The sequence below is a fragment of the Taurulus bubalis genome (genome assembly GCF_910589615.1).
Source record: "Taurulus bubalis genome assembly, chromosome: 20".
NCBI classification, from domain to species: domain Eukaryota; kingdom Metazoa; phylum Chordata; class Actinopteri; order Perciformes; family Cottidae; genus Taurulus; species Taurulus bubalis.
This window is the reverse complement of record NC_136608.1, coordinates 15,008,148-15,023,375: the sequence shown is the minus strand read 5'-3', so window position 1 is coordinate 15,023,375 and position 15,228 is coordinate 15,008,148.

The following is a 15,228-nucleotide window of genomic DNA, read 5'->3' as shown; positions in this document are numbered from 1 at the left end:
AACTGGAGAACTGCTGGCTAAACTCCGGTTTGCAAAAAAGGCATTTCTAAAAAAAAATCAAGTGCTGTAATTGAGGGGGAAATGTTCAGAGTCGAGAGGGGTGTTGGTAAATGCGTTGGGTGTTTGTGTTTTTCCATGCACCGTCTACTGTGTGAACAGGAAGCAGAGAAGAGTGTTGGCAAGCAGAGATAGATGGCACCTTCCAACATGGCCGACTTGGAAAACCCTTGATTATAATTTCACACAAAGCCTTTTCAACCAGGACCCATGTCTTCTTCATCTATTCATTTAAATGATTCATTCTGACCAAAATCTCCTCCCCTGCTTCAGTACAGCCTCTAGTGGAGTTTTAATAAGCCAATAGATAGTAATCAACCTGAGAAGCCTTCAAATTGATGACCTTTAATGTACAGTTTCATTCAAATTTGACCTAAACAGCCTATGAGGCATCCAGTGTTTCCCTTTAAATTCCCTTATTTAAATACCTAGACTGTGGCGGTTTCAGTTTCATAATGAACCGAAAATATCTTTATACCCAACGCCTGGCTTGTCTCTCTCAATGCGCAATTCCTCCTCAGCAGTGAGCGTTGATGTTTTTATAAAGCGAAAAACAAACGTTCATCCAAGGGTTAAGAATAAGGGAAAATCTGTCTGAAAGGGCTGAAATACTCAAACCAATTCAAGGAAGGGCAAAGCACTCAGTTGTTAATGACCAAATTACAAACTGACTACGTCATGGCCTTCCCTTCTAAAAGACTACCCAGGAAGAGTATTTCCAGGTGGGATCTTGTCTGAATCGGACAATCCTAAATTGGGAACTACATGTGTGAAAGAAAAAACAATGTACGGAAAATCAGGTGTGGAGTTCATATGAGAAAACTGTTTAAGTCTGGTTTAACCTATGGTTTATAGGAACATTTTCACTAGATAACTCACAGTCCTCGAAGTTGGAGCAACCTTTGTTGCTACTTGGCTGCCGCGGCGTGTCATCTTGCAGTTTGGAAAGCAAGTTCAGCACCTTTGTTTTTCTCTCCTCCATCCTCCTGTCCTTCTCTTCAGTTCTGTCGTCAAGACTCCCGGGCCTCCTTCCTTCAGCTGAGGACTCGACTCGGTCCCCCCAGCCCAGATAATTGGCCTCCTCCTCCTCCTCGTCCTCGGCGAGGCCCCCTTCCACTCTGCTGGAGCCTGGAGCCGAGAGATACCATTTAAAAACACATGAAAAAAAATCAAACAAAGTCTTGCATCTAGCAGAATATTTGCTTATTGCTCAGCACACGGATTAACGTTTTAAATACAAAACACTGTAATCAGTCCTGAACAAGAAAAAAAAACACACAAATTTAGTAGCTACTTGGTAAAGAAACATTTCAGCTCCTTTAATAAACAGCACATTGTTCTGCTAAATGCCACAGTCACATCTCCCTTCGGTCCTTTCAGCTCCTCGCTAAAGAGGGACGCTCTCCCCGAAACTTAAACAGCCACCCATTTTGCCACTGACCAGCCAATTACGAGCCCCATTATCTCTGAATATAAAGTCCACAGAATACACTTCTAGGTGTAGCGGGGCAGAGACAAAGAGCACCCGCCGCTGCAGACTTGAGCTTAAGGAGGGCTGCGATTGTCTTTTGCAAAAGTTTGCAGAACTCTTTTCTTCCTGCTACTTTTGCTAACGCGAGTGTTGCTCACGTTAGCGCACGAGCGGTAATTCAAAACGAAGGACATTTGGAGATGGTTCCATTCGTTAGGAGGAGAAAAGCTTGACCGGCGGAGTAGCTGACAGGCAGCAGATTCATCGAGCCGTCCGAACGTGGATTCATTTGTCCCGCCGGCGAGCGTGCAGAGGTCAGCGGCCCAGATTGATGGAGGGCGCCGTGTCTCATTTGAGAGGCCGTCTTCCACCGCGCTGCACACAATCACACGCTCCCGTCGGCCTCGCCGGCCCGCTGACGTCTCAATGTCACTAAAGCGGACGGCTGCATGAGAAATGTGTTCATCTCTAGAGCGCAGAAGTCATCATTTCAGTTTATTTTTGTCATAATGCAACATCAAGCAGACGTCTGGGATAGCTCCTGTGACGTCGTGATGAATGTGATGGGAAGATAATAGTTTCAAAAATAAAAAACGTTCCCTTAAATGCCTCATGCATATAACATAAACAAACTGTATTTATTTGTCTTTTGGATTAATCTGTTGTTTAATTTTTAAATTAAACGATTCATTGTTTAATCTATAAAATATTAGAATATAGTATAAAATGCTCCTCGTCGAAGAAAGGTCTAGATGCAGATACAATAGCATGCATTCACTATTTACTAACTTATAATTTATAATAGTATATAATATTAAGAAGCAAACAACTAACGTTTTTTCTGTTGCGCTAACATTAACATTAGTTTGCTAGCTAACATTGTACAACGTTAGCTAGCAAACTAATGTTAATGTTAGCACAAAGAGTTATTTGCTACTGAAAATTACATCACCTAGCTTTATAAGTTAAATTACATCAAAGTATTACGGTTGTATCTTTTGCCTTGGTGTTAGTGGTGGAGGTTGTGTGGCATGGGCTTGAAATACTGAATTAAACATACTTTATTTATCAACGATAAGAGCGATAAAACAATACGCTGCTGCGCAATATTATACGCTATTTATTGAAAAGATAATGCCAAAAACACACTATATTTTCCACCACTAACAATAGATGTATACTATTGGCATCATCGCAGTGGCCTTGGGAGTTCAACACACAGCAAATCAATAAATCAATAAATCATGATGAAGGTCAAACAGACAGAAACGCTGTAATCCATTCCAGCAGGTAAGGATATCTGCAGAACACCTTTTGTACATCACTTTGTAATTGGTTCCATTTTTTCTCCGTGCAACTTGCAGCATTTCTGTATTTGTTGGTTTTCTTAAGTGATGTGTGTTGAGCGCTCAGGGCCACCGTACAAATGTGGCGTCTTCAAATCGCTTGTTTTGTCTCATCAAAAGAATCTAAATCAAGAGATATTAATTTTCCAGAGATATTGAAAATGAAGCTTCCTAAACGTGTTTTTTTATAAATGCTCCTAATGATTAATCAAAGTAAAGAATGTGTTGATAACCCATTTCCTGATGATCCACAAACTGACTAATTATTTAAAAGTCCAAACCTTCCTGTCGGCTGAGCCACTAAACTAAAATTATTCAGGATTTGGTTTCCTCCCGTCCAAACGCTCCTATCCTAACCTCCAACGCGGCCTAATCCATGAATGCACAGCAGTGATTACTGGTCAGTTCAAGCTGGAAACAAGAGCCCATCTAAAAACACACAGAGCCGGTTACCATACCAACCGCAGCATCTGAACACAGCAGATAGCTGGATTTGGCTGCGAGCGAGCGGCCGAGTCAAATCCCCTAGTTCATCTGGAAAAGGCCGGCGAAGACAATAAACACACACACACACACACACACACACACACCCGCCTGCCCTTTACCATCCAGCGCACCAGGCAGAGGCAAGAAGGTTGGACTTGTATCTCTTTCTTTGCGTGTTTGAGAAAGGGATGAGCATCAGCGAGACAATCGGCGTGCCGAGGCCATTCACTGATGCCACCCAGAGCTTTCACTCCTCTATCTGCTTGAGAGAAAGGCAGAATAGGAGGAAAAAAAAAGGGAAAATCCTCGCCAATTTATTATTCATGGAGAGGGGATTTTCCTTTCATGGGCTCCTTTAACGAAGCCTTTCCCAACACGTCACCCTCTCTATCAGCCCTGACAAGTGCCAATCAAAGAGCTTCAGCCCAGGTTTTTTCGGGGAAACGCTGGAGGATTTCGGAGACAATAGCCAATGAGTCCACAGTGGCGGTGGCTTAGAGACAATGGTGACATGGCTACACTGTCAGTGTGTGGTCCTCCGGGGGGGGAAACGATCCTTCCTTAGTACACGACTAATCTCCGCTCGCACCATCTCCGTCCTTCTGGAGGCTAATCTGTCCCGTAGCTTCCTCAGCTTTCTGGAACAATCCGCCAGGGTCAGTTCAGATTAGTGCTCTTTGTGGCCCCGCGCATCGCGACATTCACTCGGACACTAACATCTTTAGTAGCAGCTGAATGCTAAACTGTGGAGTGACCGGGAAACAATTATGAGGGGAGGGATTATTCTACCTATGAATTTTCTGATGAGCAGAAACGGACAAAGGAGCTTTTGGAGCTTACCAGGGACTAAAAGTCAGGATACCTTTGTTTCTGCTCTTTCGAGTACTTTGTTTTGGAAATGAGTGAATAATGTTGGTTACACCTTCAAATAGCTCATTCTTATGAATTTTTTATGATATATTTAGCATTTAAAAAAAGCTGTAAACACAACACTGACATATTATCACATTATAAAGTTGCAACAGTGAACGCTTTTAGCAAAGAGTTCACTTTTACACATCCAGCTTACCTTTGCATTCAGCCTGAGTCGTGTTTTTGTCCACCTGATTAATGTAAGTCCATTATTTACTCTACTTTTAGTTTATTTATTTATTATCTCAACCACCTCCTGAGGAAAATGGCCTTAAAAGCAGCTAGTTTGTTCCTTTGTGTTCACTAGTCGCAACCGTTTGGAGCTGAGAAGGCAGCATACAGCTGCTGGACACGTGGTTGTTGAGATCATTGAGACGTTATGAGTTAAGCTGCAGGCCAGAAAATCTAAACAGTGAGCTGAAAGACCCCAAAAAGCAGAGAGCTATCTAAAGCTGTGGGGAAATGCAGAGCATCAATGTTGATATGCAATTTTTATTTGATTGGAAATGAAACATTTTGATTTATGTGTAGATATATTCTAGTTTATGTTTTCAACCTATATCTTCCCTCAATCTAAATGTTAATCAGCAGTTAGCCGTGTGAACTAATCAACTATTCCATATTCAAATGGTGTCTCAAGCCCATGTTCTCCACTGTCTCATATACATTGAGCCATAATGGGGTCATTCCCTCCATTACTCTGGAGCCCCATTCAAAGGGTTTAACTGCTCGCACCTCCAGGGTAACCAAATCTCACCTATCCACACAAAGACATGCCACACACTGGGCATCTTTTAGAGACGGCGTGACCTCAGGCGTGACCCCTCCCCGGCCTGCTGATGACCCCTCCCCCTTCCTCCTCCCCCAGAGTGCGACCATGCCTTTGGCCTCCAAAAGGTCAAAGCACACAAGCCGTCACTAAGATCCTCTGGGTGACGTTTTCCTTCATTAGTCCAGTTTGCCTAATTCTTACAGGGGAGTTAAACAGTGAAAGCTTTGTCGCGAAATGTTTAAGGAGCTGAAAAAGCGGCGTTTTACCACTGAAGGGCAATTTTCTGGCATTGTATGCTATGACAATGGATGTACATTGTATACCTTTAACAAGCTAATAAATCAATCGGAAAAGAAAAGACTGTTAAATTATATATAACGTATTTCTAGTTCCAGGGATGACAGAAGTGATCACGCAGGAAACTGAGTAACATATTAAACAGTAGAGTCAACAAGTGTCTGTATGTATGGAGATACGTTACAGGGCCCTAGACCAACTGGGGGGGGGGGCTTTTATTTACCATTATGTTTTACTTTACATCATAATAGTTAGAGATATAACTTTAGAGATATAGTGGAAAGTGGCGCATCAGCTAGATTCCATCATTAGCAAATTTCAAAGGACTTCAGAGACACATGATAGCCTTTTAAGCCCTAACCTTAATAACCCCTAATCCTATTTATTGTTTGAGTTGTGTTTAGAGGTTGTACATCTGATGATTATATTATATATTATTATAGCCCTGATTTTTATGTTTAATTTGATACTTAACATGTTTTTTTTTTTGGGGGGGAGGGATTTATACCATGATTTTTTCTTGATTTTCCTGATATAAATGTGGCTCAACAGGTTAAAGACAAATAGGAGAATAAAAGCAGAGATGGGGGACAGAGTTGTTCAGCAGGTTGTTGTATTTGTACGGCCTAATCATCTGGAGATTTAAAAATAAAAAGCTAGCAGCACTTATTATGCAACTAATATACAGCAAACAAGAATGGCAGCAAATTGGGGAGCCAATGAGAGGTCCGTAACCAACTAGCAGAGGACGAGATCAACCAGCATGCAACAGGGGAGGGAAAGGATGACCTTTACCGATACCCGACGCACAGCACGGCCTAATCCATAGTCACAAACACTGAGTGATAAAGTGATTAAACTTAGCAGCTGTGGCACTTGACGTCAGCCATGTTGGATAAGAAAAATCTCATCACTGTTTGGTCTTGACGGTTAGCTGCAGCTTGGCCCTCAGACATATCCATCACCGATGTGATGGATGCATTTGCAACATCCTCGATGAAAACCGAATACCACGGACCATTAGCGTTACAGAACAATGACTGATACTGGACGAGGGAGTCGCCAGCGAGAGAAAACAAACAAACTGCCTGACAGATGTGCTCAGGCGAAAACAGGAGGAAAAAGGGGCGGCTCTCCACCTCCATGTCGCGGCGGCGCCTCGGCCGACCTTTTTCCTGTCTCGCGCTGCCAGCTTTCCAGTGTTTGTGGTCCGTACAGTAAGCGCTGCCTCTGAACCATCCCTCATGCATGTACACAAGCCGGCCACACAGGTGAAGGTGATACTGCGAGCCAGCTGGCCCTCGCCAGGATTAGCGGGCTTAAGTGTACCGGAGGCAAGGGGATCGCCAAACACAGCGCTGACAGTGAGGAGACAATGGCTGCTCATAAACCAGAGCTGACGGGGGACTGAGTGGGCTTTTACCGGATCAGACGCTAATGGTGAAGACGGGCTCTTGTATTGATTAACTATTGTTGTTAGAGGCGCTTAGGAGAGAGCGCCAGTTTTAACAGAGGGGCGATATGCCATAGCAGCACACAGAAATAAGTATTTTCAGGGTCGGTTTAAGGGATACAGTACCGTGATCGGACACGCAGGGAGAAAGGGCGGATCTGAGCATGTTGAGTGATGGACTCGGGTCTATGATCCATGAAGACGGAGACCCAGAGCCTCCTTCAGACTGATCCTGCAGGCAAACAGAGGACAGAACAAACAAACTCGGCCTGTTAGTAGTTGCAAGGAGGGCATATTTTTTTTTCTGGATAGATAATTAAAAAATATATCATTCTTAATCCTCTGATTGACTTCCTCTCAATAGCAACGGTGTCTGAGATCAGGTGTGTGTGTGTGTGTGTGTGTGTCCAATTATTTTATGACTAGCAGGAGTGACTTCCTTGAGTCTTGCCTGGCAACCTAACAGTGACGGCAAGACTCCAGGAATTGGATTGGACGGGTATCAATATTCTCATCTGACTCTCTGCAAGAAAAAAAAAAGGCAATTTTCCTCAAATCGTCAAACTGTTCCTCAAAATCTCCAGACACTCCCGAGTGTCAATGTTGCAGATTATTGCCGGTATCGCGAAAAGAAAAAGCAGCCTCTCTTTCTTCCCAAGTCAAAAAACCCACCACTGTTTTACCACTTTCTCTTCTTCATAAATAATCCAGCGCGTGGATACTTGGTGCAGCGAGGTGCATTATGCAAATATGCATAGTATGCATCCTGCTCGGAGCACTCCAGCTCGTCATTGTGGTTTGGCATAATTGCAGGGGGCTTATGAGTCTCATTCATGCTTTTCGGGGGCCCTCTCTCTTTCGTCATAAAGGGGGAGATAAATCGTAGATCACGTGGAGCACCTGCGTCCATTCCGCTGCAGCCCAGCGTGCGCGAGCCCCGTTTACCCCCCTGACCCCTCAACCCCCGTCTGATCCTAGTGGCGGTGCATCCCCTGAAAGAATCCCACCGTGTCGGGCGTTTAGCCAAGCGCACCCCCCGCCCTGTGACACAGCAATGAGCCGGTGGAAAAGCCCGTCTGCTCCTGTACAGTCCGGCCTCCCCCCTCCTCCTGCAGCCCGTGACTGATTAACCACACACCTGCTGCACGCCGCGTGCCCTCTGTTATATTGTGTCTCAATTATCAACAACAATTCGGCTCTTCTAACTGGGATGACAGCTATAAATGCATGCCAGTTCAAGTCTGTAAAAAGGGGGTCTTTGTGTAGGCCGGTGACTGTGTGCGCCAGGTTTGGAGGTTATTGTCCGATAGGAGTTGAATGTCGGAGGTCTAGTGTTTGCTCACGACAAGGCGCAGGCCCGCTTTTGGAAGAAAATGTGATAGATTGACGGAGGAGGAGAAGGAGGGGTAAAGTGAAAGGCAGGCGAACCAAAGGGGGCAGCGGCACTCACCGATTTGTTTTCCTGGACTTTCCCTGCAGAGTCACACCTTTCAGAGATGCTGCCAGCTGTGAGGGGCCTCAAACCACCTGACAAAACCACACAGGACACAGCGTCAGGCTAAAAGGAGAGGAAGCCAGTGTGTGTTTGCAGTGGGCAGGCGTGTGCGCCAGTGCATGTGTGTACATAATTGTTAGCCTCCAGCGCACACTTACCTGCACTTGTCTTTTGTACTTGTGTGTGCACAGATATGAGTAATGTCGTGTATTAGTTCCAATTATGTCTTTTAACCTCTGAGTAAATAATGGCAATAAATAGGGCAACAAAACCCTGGTGGAGCACCTGTCTACAGGAGCGTGCCAGGTGCAAACATTGTTCTGGAGACACAGAGAGAGGAAAAGACAAGCTTCCAGTAAACTCAGACAGATTTTCTCTTGTTGTAAACATTGGTGGCACAGAAGCAGGAGTACCAAAAAACAAAAGCACCACGGTTATCATATTCCTTTTTTGTTTTTTGCTGGGAAGTAGCTGGATCAACCAAGTTACAAAAGCAAATATTTTCTCAACTGCAGCTGGTGTTATCTACGCAGCCATGCCGATAGATTTGGTTTTATTTGTCCAGGTTTTGAGATATTTGCTACTGATATTTCTGCAGCTGTCAAAACCACGGGGCTCAATGGAATTTCAATGGTGCTGCAAAACCAGACTGGTTCTTCAGGAGAAAGCGGTGCCAAAGTCTGTGGATTATAGTATGGTGAAGGTACGCTCACATACACTTGAAACACATTAGTTTGTGATAAGTGTCATCCGACACATCTGTTCTGACCACACAATCGAAGGCAGAGCAAAGCGCTGAGACACGACAACTCAAACAATCTCAAAAGGCGTTGACGGTGCTGTGCTTGTTTGTGCAAACAAAAAGTGACAGAAGTAGCTGTGTAAAGAATGATCAAGGGAGCCCGAGATACTTTCTTTCTTTCTTACTTCTGCACACCTGGCCAGCGGTCGCAACAACTGTATAAGTCCCGCCTCTTTTCGCTATGTGCTCCAATAACAGTTGAGCGCCCAACATTCCCCTTTCCCATTGTACTTAGATATGCTACGTCGGTTCAAAGGTAGCATAGCTATGTCAGTCACAATGGACACACAGCATTGTCTATACAAGCAAAACACTAGCGAACAAGTTAATGTATAGCAAACCAAGAGAATCTGGCCTAAAGTCGGTTTGCTTCCTCATTTTTGTGGGAACATTAAAGCAGCAATAAACAACATTCAGAGCATTAATATAGCAGCGAACAACTATTTCCTTTGTAAAGATGTAGTGGGGTAATGTCTCCCTGAGCAGTGTCGTTAGTCAAGCTAACTTATTTCGTTTACATAGCCGGCCGTGCTTTTAGTGGATATGAACATGCAACGTGCAGATGGGCCCCCACCCACCCCCCCTCAGGTAAACACTGTTAGCTCTGTTAGCACGTTTGTCGTAGTTTTTTGTTTTGGGTTCGCCATGTTGAAAGGCAACAAAATGTTCCCAATCTCGTATTATGCACCTTTAAAAGAGAAAGGCAGTTGGTTTCTGACATATTTGTACGATGACATGAATTACCAAAAGCCTTAAAGATAAAAAACAAACCATCCCTTTGCTAATAGGATCTAGTATCTAGTATCCTAGCTCTTGCCTTATTGAAGCTATATTGCCTCACGGCCAGCAACTAATACTACACACTGCGGCACCTGGCTAACAGGAACTAGCGCCGTCATGTTTCTTTTTGCCAAGCTCGTCTGACCTAGCAACTAAGGGGGGCGGGACTTAAGAAGGGTCAAGTGTTGGTCCGGAGTCGGTAGGTGTGAGGGGACGGGGTATCCGGTGCCGTTTAGCCACAAACACTTCGATTGAAGCATCCTGAAACCTTTTAGCTTCAGTGCAACACACATGTCACTGTAAGAGACCGTTGATGGCACATCACGGAAACAAGGATTTCACTGTTTCTATTGGCCAAAGAATAAAACGATTAACTCACAAAAGGCTTCCACACTGGCTTTAAGTGATGTGACCGAGCCAGAGATCGTAAATAAAAAGTGTGACTCGTCAGATGACAAAACCGCAGACATTGGGGTGTGCCGTATAGAGGCAAACAACCTCAACGGCATACATCTCAATACCTGGACAAATAAACCCCAACCTATCTGCCTGCCACTAAAGTTAAGTGGGAGATGTTCTTTTATAATTTGCTTGAACTGAACCTTTAAACGTCTGCGATGTTTATCTGCCTCCCCGATCCGTTATCAGACTATAAACAACAGGCGCTAGACTGAAAGGCTTGTCTGCACTCCCTCTTATCCATTGTTATGCATGCACTGCTTGGTTCTAAGTGTCTCCAGCTATCTTAGTCGGACTTTCCCGGTTAATGATCCACTCTAGCGGTTTGATCTTTATTAATATGGCACCGTCCTGATATCGCTATAAACCTTTCCTCTGAGCTGCCACACCTTCGGTGGGGAAAAGCAGTTAAGAGCTTGCAGCGGCACGCCTGGGAGCAGATGAGAGGCGGCATCGCTGCTCGTTAAAAGGAAAGCCGCTCGACGGCCATAAAGGCATCGCTTACGCTCAAGGCCGGCCGCGGACGGAGAAAACACACCTACGGAGATGTGCTTTTCCCGCCGTTTGGCCGTGTGTGTTTTAACCTCACACACGCACACACACACACACACACACTCACGCACACCTGTTTGACTGCTCCCTGTTAGGAAGGTGACGGTTTTTGCTTATCAAACGATCTCATTCAAACTGTCAGAAAGATTTGTCAGAGCAGTTCTACTAAAGGAACTGAGATTGCTTGTCAGCCACAATGGACTTCATAAATACACTCACAACAATCAACAACAATCACAAGCAATCATTTCACATGACCACAAATCAAAGATACTTTTGGAGAATCTTTGACGGAATTAATTCAAAAGTTAGAAAGGAAACTTGATGTTGACTCAGCGTGAACTTCCTCTTTCTGGCTCCTGGCATTAATAAACCACTTGTATCAACTGTATCTGGATGTTTTTGCTGGATTGTGTGTAATCCTGGTATTAAACTGTGTGTATGTGGCTTTCCCTCAATACCTATCAACATCAACAAGTCTTAAAACTTGACAGCAAACACTTGAAAAAGGAAATGGACATTAGTTCAGCATGGAGAAGTTTTATTCTTAGAGTTGTTTAATGTGGAGCGGGAATTTATTTTGACAAAATTATATTAGTTTTTTGTATAGAGCAGATGAATGCACCTAAAAAAATCTATCTAGTTAGGTTTCCAATGAATTATCACACTCGAAATGGTGGCTTTTAGTGCTTCATTTTGTTTATTTCATTGTGTTTTGGTGGAATCTATTGCTATATTTGATAGTTTATCAAAATGGGCTTTCATCTAAACATTATTACTGCTCTAAATATATGAATGAATACCTCCTGGACCATACTGCATCCTGAGATCAGACCAGTCCTGCATCGGTGAGAGCTCCTCTTCCGGACCGAAGAGACTCGGCAGGTTCTCCGGCTGCGGTCGGTCCATGAGGAGCAGCCGGACCCGGGACAGGGAGCCCAGATTCCCGGAGTCACAGCCCACCGTCAGCGCCGCCAGGCCGGGAGACAGCTCTGCAGGGGGAGACGGCAAATCTGAAACACGAGAAAGATGCGCTGCAGCACATAAAAAATAACGACGTGACTTTTGTCAAACGGGTTTTCTTTGGCGAAGGAGAATCTAAACAAACCACAGATTGGTCTGCAGATGCAGCTGCGAACAATAAGCAGACAAGTCATTGCGTCTTAATTCAGACATAAAATGTATTCATCCACTTAATCCATCCACGAGAGATCCAGATCGCCTTCCCGAGCCTGATGAGATATATAGTGTAGTATATAGTGTTTAGTGTGTTTAGTGCTAGTTGGATGCACCGGAAAGCTTCATGATCAAATGCTATGCTAACTCGACCCGACAGAGGAAACTCCTTTTGCACTAAATGAAAAGTTTATGGATCACCAAAGTTATTGCAATTCACCCCGGGAGGCAACATGGATGCGTTTGTCCAAATTCCGTGGCAATCCATCAAAACCACAAATGGAGGAAAAGTCAGAGGACCAATATTGAGATATTTCAGTTCAGACTGAACCTATCGAATGACAAACGGAAACGTCCCGAGGGAAATGAAACTCTTGTTGTACAACATGTATAAAATGTTCACAATCGCTTCAAGTCCTACAAGATTAGAACACAGTTAAATATCCTCCATACGAGTAAATCAACAACCGTTGACCTTGAGGAGATAATAACTCACAATGACTTGTTGAACTGGATTCCACAGATCCCAAAAACTCCCTCCGGCCCGGAGCAACCCACCCCACCCCCCCCACCCCCCTGAGCTCCAAAGTTCTCATCGTCACACCCAATTAAAAGCGGATCAGTGGCAGTGTGGCTCGGTGCCCATGCAAATCCCCGGCCCACGCTGGCTGGGTGGGGATTTCACACAACACGCTCTGCTACAGGTACCCCACTAAACACACACACACACACACACACACACCAGTGTTTTCAGTTGGGAAGTCTCTCACGTGTGTCCGTCTGTGTGCTGACGTGTGGGAAAGTAATCCCTCAGGTGCGAAGAAAAGGAACCGTTGCCTGGGCTGATAAGTTAAGGAGTCGTTGAGAGGAAATCCCTGGGATAACTGTGAGCGTAACATAATGTGGCGGGACACACTTTCAGTTAGGCCGGGGTATTAGTCCATCATTAGCCAAAAGTAGCCGCGAGATTGAAAGACACTCGGCAAACACAGGGGCAGATAAGAATGAGTAATCTTGTGATTAAGGTGTTGGACGCGCTGGTTACCACCCAATCGGAGGGAGAAAGACAGCGGACGCACTTCTTATTCAAATGCGTTATACTTTACGTTTGGGGGGGAAAAGAAAATTGTTTCATTGAGTTAAACACCTGCATTCTCATTATAGAAAGATATCCGGACTACTTGTTACTATCTTCCTGTTGCAGAAACAATTCCTCAAGTCATGGCTGTGGGTCCTTTCTCAGACTCCTATCTCATCTCATCTTATCTTATCTTATCCTGACCTTATGGCAGAGCCATGCCTCCTTGCAGCAACATACGTTCATCAAATAAAAAATCGTCTTTCCCCATTACTACATGGAGCAGCACCATTAAAACGCCCTCATAGGGTTTAAAAAGCCCTATTTTGAATTCAGGACAAGGTCTTTGCCATCCTGGTTTAGGAACTCAATACGTTAGGATAGTTTTGTAATAACTGGATCCCTATGCAAAGATAAGATGAGAAAAAAAAGAAAGAAAGAAACATGTTTCTGCAATACCAAGAATCCTAAATGTCATCGTGAACTGAGGGTTTCAGTCATGAGGCCACAGAGCTGTGACATTCAAGTCCTGTCTCACATCCTTGGATTGACTTTTTTCAAATTGTCCATAATCAAATCTTTTAGGTCTTCTGGATGCTGAACATTTTGGGGAATCAGCATTTTAATATTTTCCATTCAAAGCTGTGTTGAGTCGGGCTGCAGATAAAAATGATTCAGTTCCGTTATTGTAATTACACATTATCTGATTCATCTGCCTATTACTGTCTTTTTGGACTATTTTGACTTCCTGCTAGCAGAAGCAGGGCCAGGGTCTCAACATTTATCTGAAGATTAAATATTCGTCTCATTTCAGCCCCTTTGTGATAGAGGCTGATAAACGCACCTCTGCTAGTCCAATAAAAATCCTGCTCAGTGGAGCTTTAAATCTGCCACCTTCTATACAAATGTAAATGCTGCTTCGTGTCGCTCTCTGATAAAAATCAGTCTGGAGCGTTAGCTCACATTTGGCTCGAGCCCCCGAGTTGATTTTTATCACGCTGCGGTCGCCATGGCAGCGGTCGCCCTGATCCCTCCACATCCTCGGGGCGAAGGTCGCCGGGGTCAGATGGAGGTTCGGGTCAAGCAAGCAGGTTAAACACCTTGTCGGGGATTAGCGGGCTACGAGGGAGGTGGAGGAAGTCTTCATTGGCTAATGTCTCTCTCAGCAGCTCACACACACACACACACACACTTTCACACATGGTATCTATCACAGGCATGCACACACACACATCGCATTTACTCCGCTTTTGTTGGGCAACATTTGCTGACACAAAGACCCGACACAGATAAGCCCATCCCCGTCTGTAACAAGGGAGAGCGCGACTAATTGAGACAATACTGAGAGCCACGAAGAGACGGAAACAAACAACTAACAAGAAGCACGTTATAACATCCAATCCAAGAGCACAGTAATAATGTAGATCTCATAACGGAGTGCCTGAATAAAGTCTGTGGGTTCACACAAACGTTGGAGATTTTCAAGTTTTGTTCTACGACAAAAAATGCGTCCACTCCTGTGAAGTTTGACGCTTTTCCACGTCTTTAAAAAGGGCGTTGCCAACCAGCGAGGCGGCCTTCACAGCCTCGTCGTGTTTAAACTTGCCCTCGAGCAAACTGCTCTCCCTCAAACTCTCCAAAACTGGTGGATCCGTTTCATCCGGGTCCCGCCGAGAGGAAAGGCGACTGTCGGAGAGACGCGCACAGAATCAAATTACAAGTCGGGCGCCGAGTGGCGGTGACGTGAAGTCATGTGACCGTGGTGTAGTTGCTTCAGAGCTTTTTTTATGTCTGCCGGTTGCGTTCACGCTTCACTGTTGTGAAGATCATCTTGCTGAACAAAACGTGGAATTATCATGAACAGTTTAGGACAAAACAAGCTGTTTTTCGTGGGTACTATGGGACATTTTCACCATTTTGTGACGTTTCATAGATAAAATAATTGATAAAATAATGGGGAACAATACTAAGAGTCAACATGATAGCATGCAGATGTTCAGTCGGTTTAATGTTCAGCATGAATAGCGTCACAGTGTACCGTGTTAGCATGCTAACGTTCGCTAATTAGGACTAAATAATAATAATAACTTTA